The sequence below is a fragment of the Anser brachyrhynchus genome (assembly GCF_964034855.1).
Source record: "Anser brachyrhynchus genome assembly, chromosome: 13".
Lineage (NCBI taxonomy): Eukaryota > Metazoa > Chordata > Aves > Anseriformes > Anatidae > Anser > Anser brachyrhynchus.
In genome coordinates, this window is record NC_137708.1 from 17,080,952 (window position 1) to 17,096,028 (window position 15,077).

A 15,077-nucleotide genomic window follows, 5' to 3' on the forward strand; every position below is an offset into this window, starting at 1 on the left:
TCGGTGAAAACAAACTCCATGGTAATTTTGCTGATAAACTACTTCTGAATGAGGGGGGGGGCGTTCCACATTATTTACCAAATTCATTCTCTGCTTTCTGTGTTTGTTATAGGTTATACGTGATGAATCCCATTTATGAGTCACTTCAAAACTCAGGCAAGATAAAAGCATCACCACAACCTTGCAGCGTTTTTCTTCCCCGTAACTGTTCTGTCCTCTCCGTTCGAGACCCTCGAAAAAAAGGCGCGAAGATTTCACTCGAAAGTGCCAGAGCAATTTCTTCTTTTACACTGCTGTCCCTTCAGCGAGGAGGACACTCCTGCAGACACCAGGGAACCAAAGCCTGACACCTCAGCCCCAAAACCCATCCCACAGCCTTCGGCAAGGCAGGAGTCAGTGAGCAGCACGGGGAGGACAGCAGGCTCAAACAAGCCTGCCGCTTGTTCAGTGATTCAGTCAGAAAGCAGATGTTCTGTAAGAGGAAAATTGCTAACATCTTATTCAGCAAAGATGACTACTTCAGTGCAACAAGGCAGGTTTGAAGTGTCTGGAAACTGCGCTGTTTGGGCACAACAGGCACAGCTGCCGTCTGCTCAGATACACCCAGCTCCACAAGCCTGTCTCAGGCTGTGCCACAGCCAGGCCCTAGGATTCTAGCTCTGGAGGTGAAGTCTGAAGTCCACCTGATCTTTGGCACTTTCTGTCAAGTTTCAGCTACTCACTCCAGCCTCTGAACGCTGGACCTTGGCCAGCAATCCCCTTTGTTCTGGTGCAGCTTGCTGGTACACCGCTCCCCCCTTCTCTAGTACTCGCGCCTCTCCCCAGGCACACTAATTCCAGGAGAGGTGTGTTTGAGCTTACACACAATGTACGTAATAAGAGGAGGTCACAAAATAAGGACCTAACTTGGTCCCAAGTTGCTACTTACTGACCACGTGAAGCCTGACATACGTTTATGCTGCTGCTCTGGCGGGCTCTGCAGTTTTAGAAGCAAAACACAACAAATACATCCCAAGACAAAGTTATCAAAAAAGTAATGCAACCCACTCCTATACCTGATGAAGAGCTGAGGAAAATAAGCCTACACAAATTTCTCTACATTTCCCCCTTTTTACCACATGTGGATAGGGAAAAGATTTCTTTGAGATCATTTTTACCACGCAACAAGAACAAAAGCAGTGTTTTTTACAGGAGGCTTTCTCGTACTGTAACACTGACTCAAAGAATAGCTTTTTCTTTTTTTTTTTAAAAGGACGACTTATCAGGTTGTCGAATCTATTTCCCTGCCAAGCAAGACTATTCCTGACAATAGCAGCACGTTGCCTATTCTTGTTTTAGCCCTGCCGGGGCACAGCCCCCTCTGCACATCTGCATGGTGGGGAGCACGCGGCACCCAGCCACTCGGCACCGCTCCTGCTGGGTGGACAAACCCTGTCCGGAACTGGCCTCCACTACACCCGAGCCTGGCAACAGAGCCGATGAATTAGTTGTGCAGATGTTCAAAAAGGCCTTTTTTAAAAAAAAGCAAATTACCCTACAAAAATCTTTCCAATGTTGTGCCTCCGCCTGCACTAGAATGGCTGAAAAGGGCGGGCGGCTGTAGCAGCTGGCTGCCCCATGAGCAGCATCCCTGCTTCCAACCTTGTCACTTAAGGTCTCAGCATTTCCAAATGCAGCCCTCGCTCCTTGTTTGTAAGGCATTTCACTCTGCCACCGGTTAGTGGGGAGCACAAACAGGCATAGCTCAGCCCAGGCCTGTCTCTTCATACAGCTCCAGCGCCTGACACGAGTTGCTTTCAGGCATGGAGATGTTTACCTTCCTGACATCTTTCTGAGGTATGATCTTGCTGCTATTCCAATTTACAGACTGAGCTTGCATCACGAGAGGCTAAACTAAGACCCACAGAGCCGCAACACGGGGGAATTGAACACTGTTATGTGATCCTCAGTCTGATTCTAAGTGACTTACCTCACCTCACGTAGGGAGCTCCTAGGAAAGCAAAGCACACCGAGCCTGCAAGTCCAAAACGATATTCCATCCCTCCCCCCAAAAAGACTGCTTCTGTTAACTAATTGATTTATAAAACCACAAGTATGGCAAATGACCCAGAGCACATTCCACGCTGCAAAATAAGGAAGCGTGCAGCCAGTCTGCTGCAAGGTGAGGACGTGGAGCAGAAGTGTAAAGATTCTTCCAGCAGATCAGGATCACTACAGGAACGCCTCGTACTGACAGAGTTTAAAAAAAAAATAGACATTTAAAAGGCATCTGTCAGGTAGCTAATTCTCAATATTAAAAAATTATTTGTGCTGTGGAAAGTAGCTTGGAAATACAAGGGCTTTCTGTGTTAACACTTACACACTGATATGGAGAGATATTACTGAAATCCCAGATATAAACGCTGGCGTTGAGGCTACAGGGCGCATGCCCCACGTATACTGCTATGTAATAGTTTACTGTGATAATTATGCTAGTTATTATATTTATGACTACATTTCCCTGGGAGACTGGAAATGCAACATTCCAAGTAAAGGCTCCACAATTAATTTTTTTGGGGTGGACAAAACAAAGCCAGCACATTCTGGATTAAGATGACTGAGGGCACTAACCCCAAAACAATCTGCTTACATAAAAACAAAGCAACAAGTTCAAGATGGATGCTAACATAGCAAACCCAGTGCTCTAACAATGAACCATGAGAAAAACTGACAAAAAAAAAAAAAAAACTTTCTTCAGATAGTTTTCCCTTAGCTCAGAAGCCTTCTGTTTCACTGAATGGGATTTTTTTTTTTTTAAATGAGAGAAAGATTGCGAAAGTGTGCTGTAACAGGTTTTTTTGCTGAATTTCAGCTCTACATTGAAGGAGGATTTCACACACGTGAAAAGGGACAGGTTTTGTACGAAACACACCAGTGTCCTGCCTGAATACTTCCAGTGCACTGCTGCAGTCTTTCACAACCACGACTGAACTGTCCTTAGTTTACAGTAGTGGCACTGAAAATAGTGTCGAAACATCCTATTTTTATAAGCAATGCTTACAGCAGGTCAGTTTTTCCAAAAACCACAACACTGAGCTCCACAATACCTCCAAGTGGCAACACAATCCAGTGCCCTATTGCCTTTCTTGTTCCTTTCTGATATTGCTAAAGATTAGGCCACTGGATGTACAAGTATGAAGTCAAAGCTTCGGTACATGGTACATTTGTTTGTGCAGCGATATAAGAAGTAGCCCTTTCAATGATTAACTTTGCCTTCAAGCCAAAGAGTTTCTAACAAGCCACCTCGGAGGGTCACCGCTCAGCACCTATTGCAATGCTTCGATTGAGAAACTCGACATCCGAGCTGCTTTACTGTGCTCAGTCTAAACAGAGACTGCTAAGTTAGAGATCTCATTGTCCCCCATCATTTTTGCCCATTCTTTAACCATAAACTTGAAAACAAGTTTTATTCTAAAGCCCTCGCATTTTTGTGCTCATTGGACAATTTTGTATTTAATTGGCTTGAACTTCTGGGCAAGTATCTGTTTTCTCAACCAGAAAAACAGAAAGCCAATTGTATTTTCATGAATTTGAATCAGAATCATATTCATCTTAGACTAGAAAAGACGTATTATCCCAGGAAACCCTATTCTGAGGGATGTGCTATAAGGCTTGGTTGAGTAGAGCGAGACTACCCCAAGGAATATTCTCCTGAGCAACTTTTGCAGTATCAGCTCTCAGCTTGGTACGTGGATTTCCATTTCCTTTTTTTTTTAATGTATTGGAAAATTCAACAACAAAAAAATCTTAGCTTTATATTACTTATTTTTTTCAATCTTACTAGAAATCAGCAGTACTAATTGCAAACTTGCACCTTATTTTATGAGAAAGAGAAGCTCCATGGAAAACCTCAGAACTTGGTCCTCCTGGTCCCCTCCTGTCACCACCCCGTGTGCCGTGCGTTTGGTTCTCAGCCCACTCACCCCACTGCACAACTGCAGCGGTCTCACCAGGGACCCCGCGGGCTCTGAACCAGCAGGACTGCACAGATGTAATTCAAAGACTCTTCCCACAGAGCAGGAGAGGCTGCTGTTATCATTCAGTTAACATTATCTAGGTAACAAGCACCAGTAAGTTTCCCGTCTCCTCCCTTTTCTATTAAGGAATTAAACTGGGGTGTAAAATGTTTTCCACCTCCACTTTTCTTCCAAGGGGATTAGACAGTGACTATTTAAATACACTGCTCTGAAAAACTGATAAGTTTAATACCAGCAAATAAAAGTGAAGACAAGTGCTGCAGGAGAAGCTGTTTTATTTATTTCTTCGTGCTTTCTCACCTTTGCTAGACGTTTCCACTGCATTTCACCATCCTTTCTATACCCTTTCTTCTCCACAAACGTACATCATGTTGCCTGTTTTATGGTCAGAAAAACACAAAGCTTATGCAGATTCTTCTGTTTTACCAATTAAATCAATTTGCTTCTTTGCAGAATGTGACCCAGTCTCCTATGGAAGTATCACCGCTAGCAGCATGTGTATGTATGCATTTTCTTTGTGTGTTCTTCAGCTTTTTCTATTGCAACTAATGATATCTATCTCGGAAGTTAAATACCCCTACCTCCACCCCCAGCTCACCAACACTTTGAACTGGGCAACCACCTGCAACTCCACCCCTAAAAATCAGTCTGACAGTTGTGAATGAGGTTTTCTGCAAAGAAAGGAGGAATCCAATACTATAATTTAAGGATAAAGGACCTAATCTGTAATTAATAACCAAAAACTTCTCCTGCAATTGAAGCAAAAAGTCCCAAACCAAACCAAAGAGGGATAAGGAGACTTGATGTTAATGTTTAGGTTCATCTAGATAGCTGGTAGAACAGACGCTTTCCTCAACACTGGGTTTTGAGGACAGGAGGTAAAGATCACATGTCTATTGGCAATATCTGAATACCAGACACACTCACCACATCATTGTCTGTGTCTACCTGTAAATTCCTTATTTATGGAAAGAAAATAGCACCATGGTTTACAGCAGATGAAATAAGCATGTAATGTGCAGGAGCTTGTCTCTGGTGGCTGTTATTCTTGCAGTAGCCTGATAAAACCCCATACGTTGTTAGCCACTTGTGATCTGGGCGTCATATTTAAAATACAGGTCAGAAAACAGTGGACATCTGCTATCACAATTTCCAAGGCCCGTAAGAGACGAAGCAGACTGTGCATTATACAACTGCAAGTTTTTAAAAATTCGTGTTTAAATATCCTTACCAGGGCAATCACTATCATATGTAATTAACAGTAATGCAAGGGGGCAGGGAGAGAGTGACTGTTGCTCTGGGTAGACGTATGGCATTTGGCATTTCTACAGTCCTAGGCCTTGCCTGTCTCGTGAGAAAGTCCTGCACAGCACTAATCTCTATCACACTTGCAGTTGTTACCATCAGAAACACTGAGGCTTTATTGCAGGATAAAGTATCAGAACTTTCAGTCGCTCACAAGTCAAATCTTGGGCTCAGTTACCAAGCACTGATTTTATTATTTTTTTTTTTACAATACTCTTGAGTTAAGAGCTTGGAGCAGTCTATGAAAGAATCTCTTTATATCAACAGGCATTTGGAGTCTAACTCCGCCAAATGACGCAGGTTATCAGTGACAAACAGGCAGCACAGATGAGGTGGTTATGCTGGAAGGGAGATCAAACTTCCCATGGCCCAGGCTCTTCTCCTGGTGGCTCCAGACCTCCCAGCCCACGCTCAATGCCAGCAGCACCACCAGCAGCAGCAGGGTGTTTCGCCCTGCTCAGTACACAACACCCCAGACTTCCTTTCACAGCGTACGAGGGCATTTTATCAAAAGCAGTGCAAAGTACTTTCTAGCCCAAGCTTGTTCCACCTAACTAAAAAAGCTGAATTAAAAGATAATTAAATCTGGAACTCCCTTTGTATCTCTTCAGATCATGGTAAAAGGGAAAGAAAACAAGTTATCTTCTTTAAAAAAAAAAATCCGCACTAATTCCCTAGCCCACGTGTTCTCAAACTGCAGCTCCTCGGGGTGTGCAGCGAGGTTTGAAGTCGGCTCCAACTCCCGCCAGCGCCCGTGGGCAGGCAGAACGCAGTCAGGAGCTGAAGTGGCCTGCCCCACAGCTGGCAGCTCTAAGTCAGCAGCACAAGGCAGCACAAGTGGGAAACAAACTGAAGCCTCTCTGTTAAGGATTACACCCCTCTAAAGACTCACAGAGTGGAATTACAGCTCATTTTAAACAGACAGTCTACTGCTTAGGACATCTGTATTATGGGTGCGTGAGCTGAAGTATGGCTGCACATGTAATTTATGATGCCTTTTCATCGTACCATTTCTCCTGGTGTATCTGGTTGACTTTAGACTTAACTCTCACAGCTTGGGGGGGTGGGGGGAAGAGATTCCCCCCCCCCCCCCCCCCAAATCTTAACCTGATTTAAAGCTGTGTCCAAGCTGGTATCAGAGGCAGGTCTTTCAGAACCACTGTTATCTTACCTTATTACACATATATTTACAGTATGAGTAAATTGTTATCTATGTTGTATTTTCCCTTGTTCTAAAAGTAATTTAAAAAAAAAACCTGGCGTGGCCTTCTCACCAGTTAGAAGAACTGGAACAAGAGCCCTGCTGACCGAAGTCCTCCCATTCCGCACCGAGCAAGGCAGCGGCGCCATTCCTCCTTACTCACCAGCGAACACGTCGCAGGACGACCTTGAGTTGGGGTATATGTAGGAGCAGGGAGGCAACCTCCTCGCCCTGCTCAGTTCTCAGCCTGTTGAGATTGCTAGCAGAGCAGCCAAGTAGCCAGGTGTTAACCTCACACGGGAGCTCTTTTTTTCCAGTCATAAACACAAAAAGGCCCAAAAGACCCATTATGTTTATTTTTAGGGATCCTACTTGAAATAGTCATAGGGCAATTTTTGTTCACTACCAATTGAGACCATTTAATAGAGGATATCCTCAGTTCTAAGGCTCACAAGGCAGGGACTGATTTTTTTCTTCTTTTTTTTCCCCTTCTATTTAGAGACCTGCAGTAATGCTTTACTAGATGAGAAGAAATTATCTTTATTTATTAGTCTAGAGGTGGGAGGTTAATAAGTCTGAGAACTTTACAAATAGGGCTGATTGTGATTTACTGGACTTTCAACAACTGCAAAATAACTAATGGCACAGATGAGCCCCATAAACTCTGAAAAGAGCAGGTTAAGTTTTATCTCAACCCTTTTTTTAACTGCTGTACAATCAGCTTTTAATGAGAAGGTCTGCCCCAGCTGTTTACAAAGCTCACATGAGTTAAGGCCCAGGCAAAGAGTAGACAATGACTGACACTTTAAAAAAAAATAAATACAAAATCCCTTGCAGTACTTCCCTTCCACAGATGATTCCAAATAAGGAGCAATATAGTCTTCAAAAAATTTGCACAGAGACCCTCTAGGCTCAGGGGAACATTGTATATACGTAAAACCAGCCTTCATCTGCAAGCTGCTGATTGTCTCTCCAAACTCCTCCAGATTTATTCCATTTCCCTCCTTTCAGCCTCAAGAGTTTTGAGGCCTGGACCAGCGTAGCAATTCCTACTGTTTGTGTTCATCTAAATCCCCTCTAACACTTTAGATGTTAGATGACATAGCTGGCTCGTGAACAATTTCTTATCCAAATTATCAAAAGGTTTACCAGGTATTTGCATATTTTTAAGCTCAATTCATTTCAAGAAATTTCTACAGCAAGTTTCAGCCTAGAGCAACATTGTGTGTGTTATATATCAGGAAATATAAACTGAGGAGAGACTGTCAAATACAATTCCTAACAACTGTACGAACAGCACCACTAAAGTAAGCTGAGAAGGGAAAGCCAAACAAGAGGGTTTTGTAATATATCAGCAAAACATACAAGCCTGTAAGACAACAGCTGCAACCACTCTAGCAAGATGTACACAATCAGAATGAAACGACGCAGCTAAATTTTCAGAGTGAAATTGATACAGCAGTTTCAGCAGGAATTTTTTTTTTTTTATGAAAAAAAAGTGCATGGCAATGCACAATGAAGAGTTGAAAGTACAGCAGGGAGTGCTGTGTGAACTACAGATACCTTACTCTGCTCACCTACTATTTCTAGGATTCTACAATTTCATGCACAGGTAAATTCATCCAGTAACTATGTTTAGGGAAGCACAGAGTTATCATTGTTTAAGAAACCATTAATTACAAGTGCTAATTGAAGTTATTGGAATCGCCATTCATCTAGCACTAATGCTATCCAAAATAACCCTCAACCTGTTCCATCAGGCATCTTTGAACATCATGGTGTTCTGGAGCAGAGGAAGGTCATGTAGCCACCAGGTCCCTTCTGGAGCTGTTTCTTCCATTTCTTACAGCTTGTTCCCCAGACCAAGTGGTTGGGTTTGTATATTAACTCTAGCTCACTTCCCTCGCTATTCATTTGGTAAGAAACTTTAAAAGAAACTTGGTTTTCAACAAGACAAGCTTCCCTTCTGCTGCACGCTGCAGGTTCCTCTCCCCTCTTTGGATTTTATGCCGGTGCATTTCCATTATTTGAGTTACATACGCACCAAGATTTTGTACAATTACAGGCACAGTAAGGGAGGTGAATGAAGGCGGGAGTTTCCAACACAGCTCAGTTTTCTAAGAGCTAGCTAACCTCACGAAAGGTCGACCTCCTGTTTATCATTTCTCTGCTCTATCCCCAGCCACAGGACCCCTTTGTTTTTCCCCGCACAAGCACTGGTGCCCTTCTGACTTCATGAGCTGCCTCAGGCAGCAAATCCCTTTGGGGGAGGGAATAAATATGACCACTGAGTTACCCCTTTCAGCAGCAGACATGCTACATCTGCTCAGCTATATTGTAAAAGAACAGTTTGAGTGTAACAGTTTGAGCTTGCAGTTTAAGAGAAAGAAGTTTTGTTTTGAAGGAGCCATGTGCACGATCTGCTTTCCCTTTACTGGAGAACTGCCAAAGAGCTCTGGCCTTCAAGCATCAAGGACAAACGTCAGTGCCGTCCCTCAGAGGCGCAGCACACAACTGACATTGCTGCAGGAGGATAACTACAGTTCCTTAAACTACATCGTGCCACCTAAACCCTGGGTTACTCCGGAGCCTCCAGAGGCTACACAATATTAGACTGGACACTTCTGGGGCTGTATGACAGCGACAGAAATTTCCCTGGGCTGACTTGTGTGCTGTCACCCTGCCCCAGCTTACCCTTGACACAGAAGAGGCCTCTCACAGCACTTACTATCTGCATTTGGGCTGGAATAGTGTTTTCCACAGAGAGCCTTTACACTGTTCTGCTCCTTGGCGGTAAAACCAGAGCAGGGTCGTATTTTCACTTTCTACTTGTTTTTTTGGTTTGGCAAGCATCAGGGAGGTCCTCCTTTTGCATCCCTTACTGTACAAAGATAAAATGGGACCAAAAAAACTGCTCAAGGGACTGGGAGTGTCGTTTTGGGAAGAGCTGGCAGCAAACTGAGCCTGCAGTGCCACCGAAAGGGACAGCCCTGCTCTCCTGGCCACCTCCGGGGCTGGCACCAGCCCCTTGCTGCCCAGGCTCTTAATTTCCGATCGGATAACGAGGCTAATGGCAGACCTAGAGAGATGTCAAGCATGCACAACCGGGACACGAAGCACAAGGTGCCTGTCCCTTTTGGTATTGCACAGCCTTAAGCCTCTCATTAACTCCGTATTGTTAGCTAAAATAAAACAGAAGTGTTCCAGTCCTATGGTATCCCTCACACATCTCCTTCCAAGCCTCTTACAAACTCTTCCAGAACATTACCTCACCTACGAAATCACATGTATTTCTTACCTTTAAGGCACTTCCAAAACGTCCACACCATCACGCTCCTCTCCTTTGCCTCTTACCTCGATTTCTATTTATAGGCTTCTCCGCATCAATTATCAGCGCGGCATCCCAAATTCGCCGACTTAACCCCGGTGCACCTTCCGACCCGACAAATTTTGCCTCACCACCTCCCTTCGAGGTTCCTGCGACGGCCCGGGCACCGAGCTCGGGGGTCCCGCCGGGACCGGGGTCCCCTCACAGAGCCGAGCCCCGGGGGCGGTCGGGCGACCCCCCGCCCTGTGTCGCCAAGCCCCGGACGGCGACAAAAGCCGCTCGTTCCGCAGCCCCCAGCCCCGCCCGGCCCCGCAGGGAGCTGAGGGGAGGCTGGAGCACGGCCCTCGCCCCGCTCCTCGCACCTTAGGGCGGCCGCAGCCCCTGGAGGAGCGAGGTCCCCCCCTCACCCCCAGCCGCTCACCTGGAGGAAGAGGACGGGAGCGCGGCTCGCGCGCCCCCCGGGAAGGGAAAGGGCCGGGGAGGGAGGAGGAGAGGGAAGCCCGGCGCCAACTCGGCCCTGCAGACGGCGGGGCGAACGCGGCTCCTCCACCAAGTTTCCGGGCGGGGATGAAAGTCGAAACCTACGTGAGAGGAGGAGGCAACGCAGCCGCCCAGGTGTCTCCCGCCCGGCACGGTTCAGCCCGGCACGGCCCGCCCTTGGCCGCCGCCGTGCTCCCCTCCTCCTGCCGGGCCGGGTAGAGCCGAGCCGGGCCGCCCACCCCGCCGGCAGCCCTGCCCCTGCCCCTGCCGCTCCCGCCCCGTGGAGGGCGCCGTGGCGTCGTGGGCACCATTTTGTGTGCCGCCCCCTCAGGGCTTCGCCGATCTCACATCCTCTCCTCAGCCGCCCCAGTCCCCTTCGTGGGGGACGGGTGCTGGGGGCTCACCTGCGAAAAAAATACGAAGTTTTCCTCAGCAGGACACCCTGTGGGGAGCGGTCCCGCTCCCTGGGCAGAGGGGTGTGTTTGGGGGTATCCCCGGGGGCTCCCTGAGGTGATTCTGCTCTGGTGCTGCTCCCGCTACGGGGGTGTCGGTTCTCCCTCCGGCCTCTGCCTTACCCCAAACCCCTGTAAAATGGAAGATGGGATAACCTGGTGGGTCTGAGGCTGTTGGGAGAGCAGGGAATAAATTACAGTTCAGCCAGTGACACGGCTGGCAGGAAAAAAAAAAAAACAGAACGGGGGGGAGGGGGGGACTGTTCCTGAAATTTACATTTTGCCTTCTGGCAAAAATACTATCCATCTGAAAGTATTTGGCTTGTTCTTCATCTGTTAGGAAGGCAAATTGTGAGAGCCCCTGTCAGCCCCAGTGAGCCAAGTGCCCACCGCCGGCTGTGGGGCCATGGGGTACCTGCTGCTGCTGTGCAGTGATAGCAGATGACAGAGTGCTAATTGCTGTGCTGTTTCTATAAACTGTAAATATCGCCACCTTCCCGTGTTCAGATGTGGGCATTTCACTGTAATTTACGTGCTTCGAACTAGCAAAACACTGAACCAGGAGGGATCCAAAAGGTGTCAGATTACATTGGCCCAGCACCATGTCCGAGCTAGTAACTCCTCCAAAAGGGAGAGAAGTTGCTGGCCATGTCCTGTGCCTTTCCCTGTGCCAGAACATATTCAGGTCCCCATAGAGAACTAGAATCCTTTCAGGCAAGTAATAATAATAATAACTGTAATATCTTATGGGTTATCATTTCTTTCAGCCTTGGAAATACTCATATTGCATATGAGAGGGCAGTGCAGTGACATAACAAAGAAGACTGCTTAAACAAGCAGTTCAGTGAATAATAATAATAAAAACAGAACATCAAACCATAGTTTTAGAGGATTTATTAGCAATGCAGTCTTTGCATATTAATGTATGTAATGTGCAGTGCAGGTAGAACTAGCACACACCTGTCTCCATGTTGTCATTAGGCCTGTCCCATAGTTGCTGAAGTAGACCTGAATAAAAAGAGGAGTGAGTGCTTTTGAGGCCTTGAAAACACCTCCTCTGTTTCAGCAGGCACTAGCAGTTTGTTGTTCAGGTAAGACTATTGGAATGATGTTCGTCCAGAGAGGAGAGTTAGCTTTTAATCTTAGGCATGGACCAATCTGGCTCAATTTCTTAATCCTGCATTAAATTTTCTGTATTATTTTTTGGGGCCCGTTTAGCCTAGAGAAGAGGAGATTGAGAGGGGATCTTATCAACCTCTATAAATACCTGAGAGGACCATGTTATGTGTATGGGGCCAAACTTTCTCAGTGGTGGCCAGTGACAGGACCAGGGGTCATGGGTATAAGTTGAACCACAGGAGGTTTAATCGCCATATGAGGAAGAACTTTACAATCTGGGTGGCAGAGCACAGGCACAGGCTGCCCAGAGAGGTTGTGGGGTCTCCTTCTTGGGAGATGTTCAAAACCTACCTGGATGTGATCCTGTCGAACATGCTCTCGGTGACCGTGCTTGAGCAGAGGCTTGGACTAGATGGACTCTGGAGGTCCCTTCCAACCTCAAGCATTCTGTGAGATTCTTTACAGCATAGAAAATCTGTTTCCTGTTTTTGTATATCCAAGTCATCAATGGAGGAGCTGTGAGCCATGTTAGCTTATGAGAGGATACTTGTTTTGCAAAGGTGAGCCCATAGTAGATGCACCATATTTACTAAAAATGTAACAAGGCCCTTTATTTATTTATTTATTTTATTATTTAGGTTGGGAATCCAGTGGAGCCAAGGTACCCCAGCAAGGTGTCCTCTTTCCATGAGACCCATCTTACCATGGGATGCAGACTGAAAGGTATTTTTTGTAGGGGTTTGACTGAGAATTGTGATCTAAATTAGCAAAGACTCTGGTTCAGCTACATTAATTGTTTGTTAGGATTTTCTCTGAAGCACTGAGCCAGACATGGCTAGGAAGGATGGGAGGTGTTATATCCTCAGACCATTCTGAATAAAAAATATTCTGGCAGTGTAGTGTCTGACTGCACTGAGACTGTGCAATTAAGCTCCTGGTTAGGGAGGGAACAGCAGCCAGCGGCAGGCTGGAGCTGTGTAACTGCTGGGGGTGCATTGCCAGCTCACTCTGGAGCACCAGAGCCTGGTGTAGGGGCATAGGACTGTGCCTGCATGTCTGCCAGCCTCTCAGAGCCTGTATTCATTAAGCCAGGACTCATCTGTATTGAATGCTGGCTCGCATGCAAACAGGCAAATGCTTAAGCTGTGCTCTGTGGGGCAGAGATTTAAGCCTTAGTGCAGAACCAGTCTCTCCTTCATGCAGCCTACAGCTCGGTTGGTGAGGACAGGAAATGTGTGGGTGAGCTTGGGGTATTGGGAAGGCAAACCCCAGGGAAATTTCAAATGGGTGCAAGCCTTTAAAATTAGGAGCTCTGTCTAGTTAGCACTCGCTGGAGATTTTTATCACGTCTGATGACCTGTTTTTCTGAGTGGACAATGTGCCCACATATAATTAAGATATGGTGAAAGTTTATTGTATAAGTGTGCTGGAATTTTGGTTTGGCTTTGCAATAAAGGAATCACTGAGTCATGGTTACTAAATAGACTCATGGAGGATACAGGTCTCTGCTGCAGAGCTAACACAAATGTAAGGAACTGAAATTAATTTCTTCCCTAGTCCAGGCAAAAGCAGCCACGCTGTAAATAATGCTGTGGCTTGATGACATGAAGTCTTTGCAGTATTACTGGTTCCTAGCAGCTCCTTGTTCCTACCCTTGCAATGCAGCATACCATCCCTTAGTTGCGTCTGCAGCTTTTTGTGTGGCTGAACCATGAACCAGATCAAAACACTCATCCATCTGAACAATAATCCAGGTGAAAATATTTAAATATATTTTAAGTTATATAAACATATTTAAAATATATTCATGTTTGGTTTTTTAAGCCAGATAGATCAGTTCTCCAGTCATCTAATTTATAACTTCGAGGTTATGGATGAATTTTATTCTTCTCTACTGGTACAGAGGCAAGCAATAGTGGAGCAAAGTGGCTAAATATGAAACTGATCGTAGTGAAGAAGGATTTGTACCTCAAACCACAGCTGAATATTCAGACTGCAAAGCATAAATTGATTGCTTTACTGGATTGTTGTGCTAGCAGTTAATGTGTTGTGTGACTTTGAATAGCAGCTCATACTGTTTCAGATGTAAACAGTTTGCATTAAAAACATCTCAATGATTGGGAGAGAAATAGTTTCTCTGGGAACACTCAAATTATAACTTAGGTTACCCTTACATTGAAGAGAAGGTCGATGTGCTGTCTCTTTCCTGGCATCTCTTGCAAACCCCACGGTTCATCTCTACTCTCTAGTGCTGTTGGTTTTAAAATACCAAAGTCATTCTGGGGAACTTGAGGGCTTTTTTTTATTAGCAGTTCAGTTAATTTACTTGTGAATTTTTTGATAACTGAGAAGATTCCCTGTGAAAAAATACAGCAGTCTCAGTTCCAGCTTTCATCTGCTCTGACTGCTGATAATTCCCTGCCTGTGATGGCATAATTGGTACAGTAACCACTGTGATGCTGTCCATGTTCAGGAAGGTGATGTACCTGTGCAATGCATACATCAGGGTTGAAATGATACCTTCTGATGAACAGAACTACATATACTCTGTAAACATGCAAGTATATTTAGTTAGTATTATTTTTTTTATTTCATGTCAAGATCTAGAAAGCATTTCTTGTCAAGGCTGAAAATGAAGACAGAAAATCCATATGCAAATAACAGGAAAAGTAGCAGTAGGAAAATTGAATGGAGAAGCAAAATCCTATCATGCAGAGGTTTAAAGGTTAGTTTAATCCCATTACTGTTGCATAAAGCTTGGTATCTTGTGTGTTTCTATTGTCCTCTTGTGGGAAGGTACAAAGAATAAATGACTGCACAGGATTAATTTGAGACCCAACTTTGATGTTTCATCACAAGCAAACCTAAATTCCCAACCCACACACAAGAATGTAAACACAATTTAAAAAAAAAAAAAAAAAAAAAACACATCCCACAAACAAGGAGAGAGAATCATCCCAGGAATTTATGATTAAAAGGCATGGAATCTCCCTTTTGTGGAAAGCAGACCAAGAGAGGTATGCATGCAAGAAGGCATGGTGGATTCTGGAAAATCCAAGGTGCTGAACATATTGCTTGCATTCATCCCCCAGATTCTATAGTACCTTAGTTCCTTTTGCTCTGCTTTATTTGTTTTCTGCAAACTATCCTTACATATGCATTGTACATGCCCAGGT

At 45.2% G+C, this 15,077-nt stretch overlaps 1 protein-coding gene and 1 long non-coding RNA gene across 4 annotated transcripts in view; one reads left to right on the top strand and one right to left on the bottom strand.

Annotated features, from left to right (window-relative positions):
• The window catches only part of LOC308177118 (ligand of Numb protein X 2-like), a 31,986-nt gene extending 21,403 nt beyond the window's left edge, over window positions 1-10,583 (bottom strand). Inside the window, exon 1 of one of the 3 annotated variants that reach the window (XM_080553862.1) lies at window positions 10,436-10,583. The gene's annotated coding sequence lies outside the window, so the exon portion shown is untranslated. Of the gene's footprint in view, window positions 1-9,820; window positions 10,181-10,271 lie in introns of those variants that run through there. The other 2 variants (XM_080553861.1, XM_080553863.1) reach the window with 2 other exon arrangements.
• A 460-nt stretch (window positions 10,584-11,043) lies between these two features.
• Window positions 11,044-14,831, top strand: LOC308177023. Its single transcript, XR_013938798.1, has 2 exons — window positions 11,044-12,624; window positions 14,503-14,831. It is a non-coding gene; the product is annotated as an uncharacterized lncRNA (long non-coding RNA).
• The last annotated feature ends 246 nt before the right edge of the window (window positions 14,832-15,077 follow it).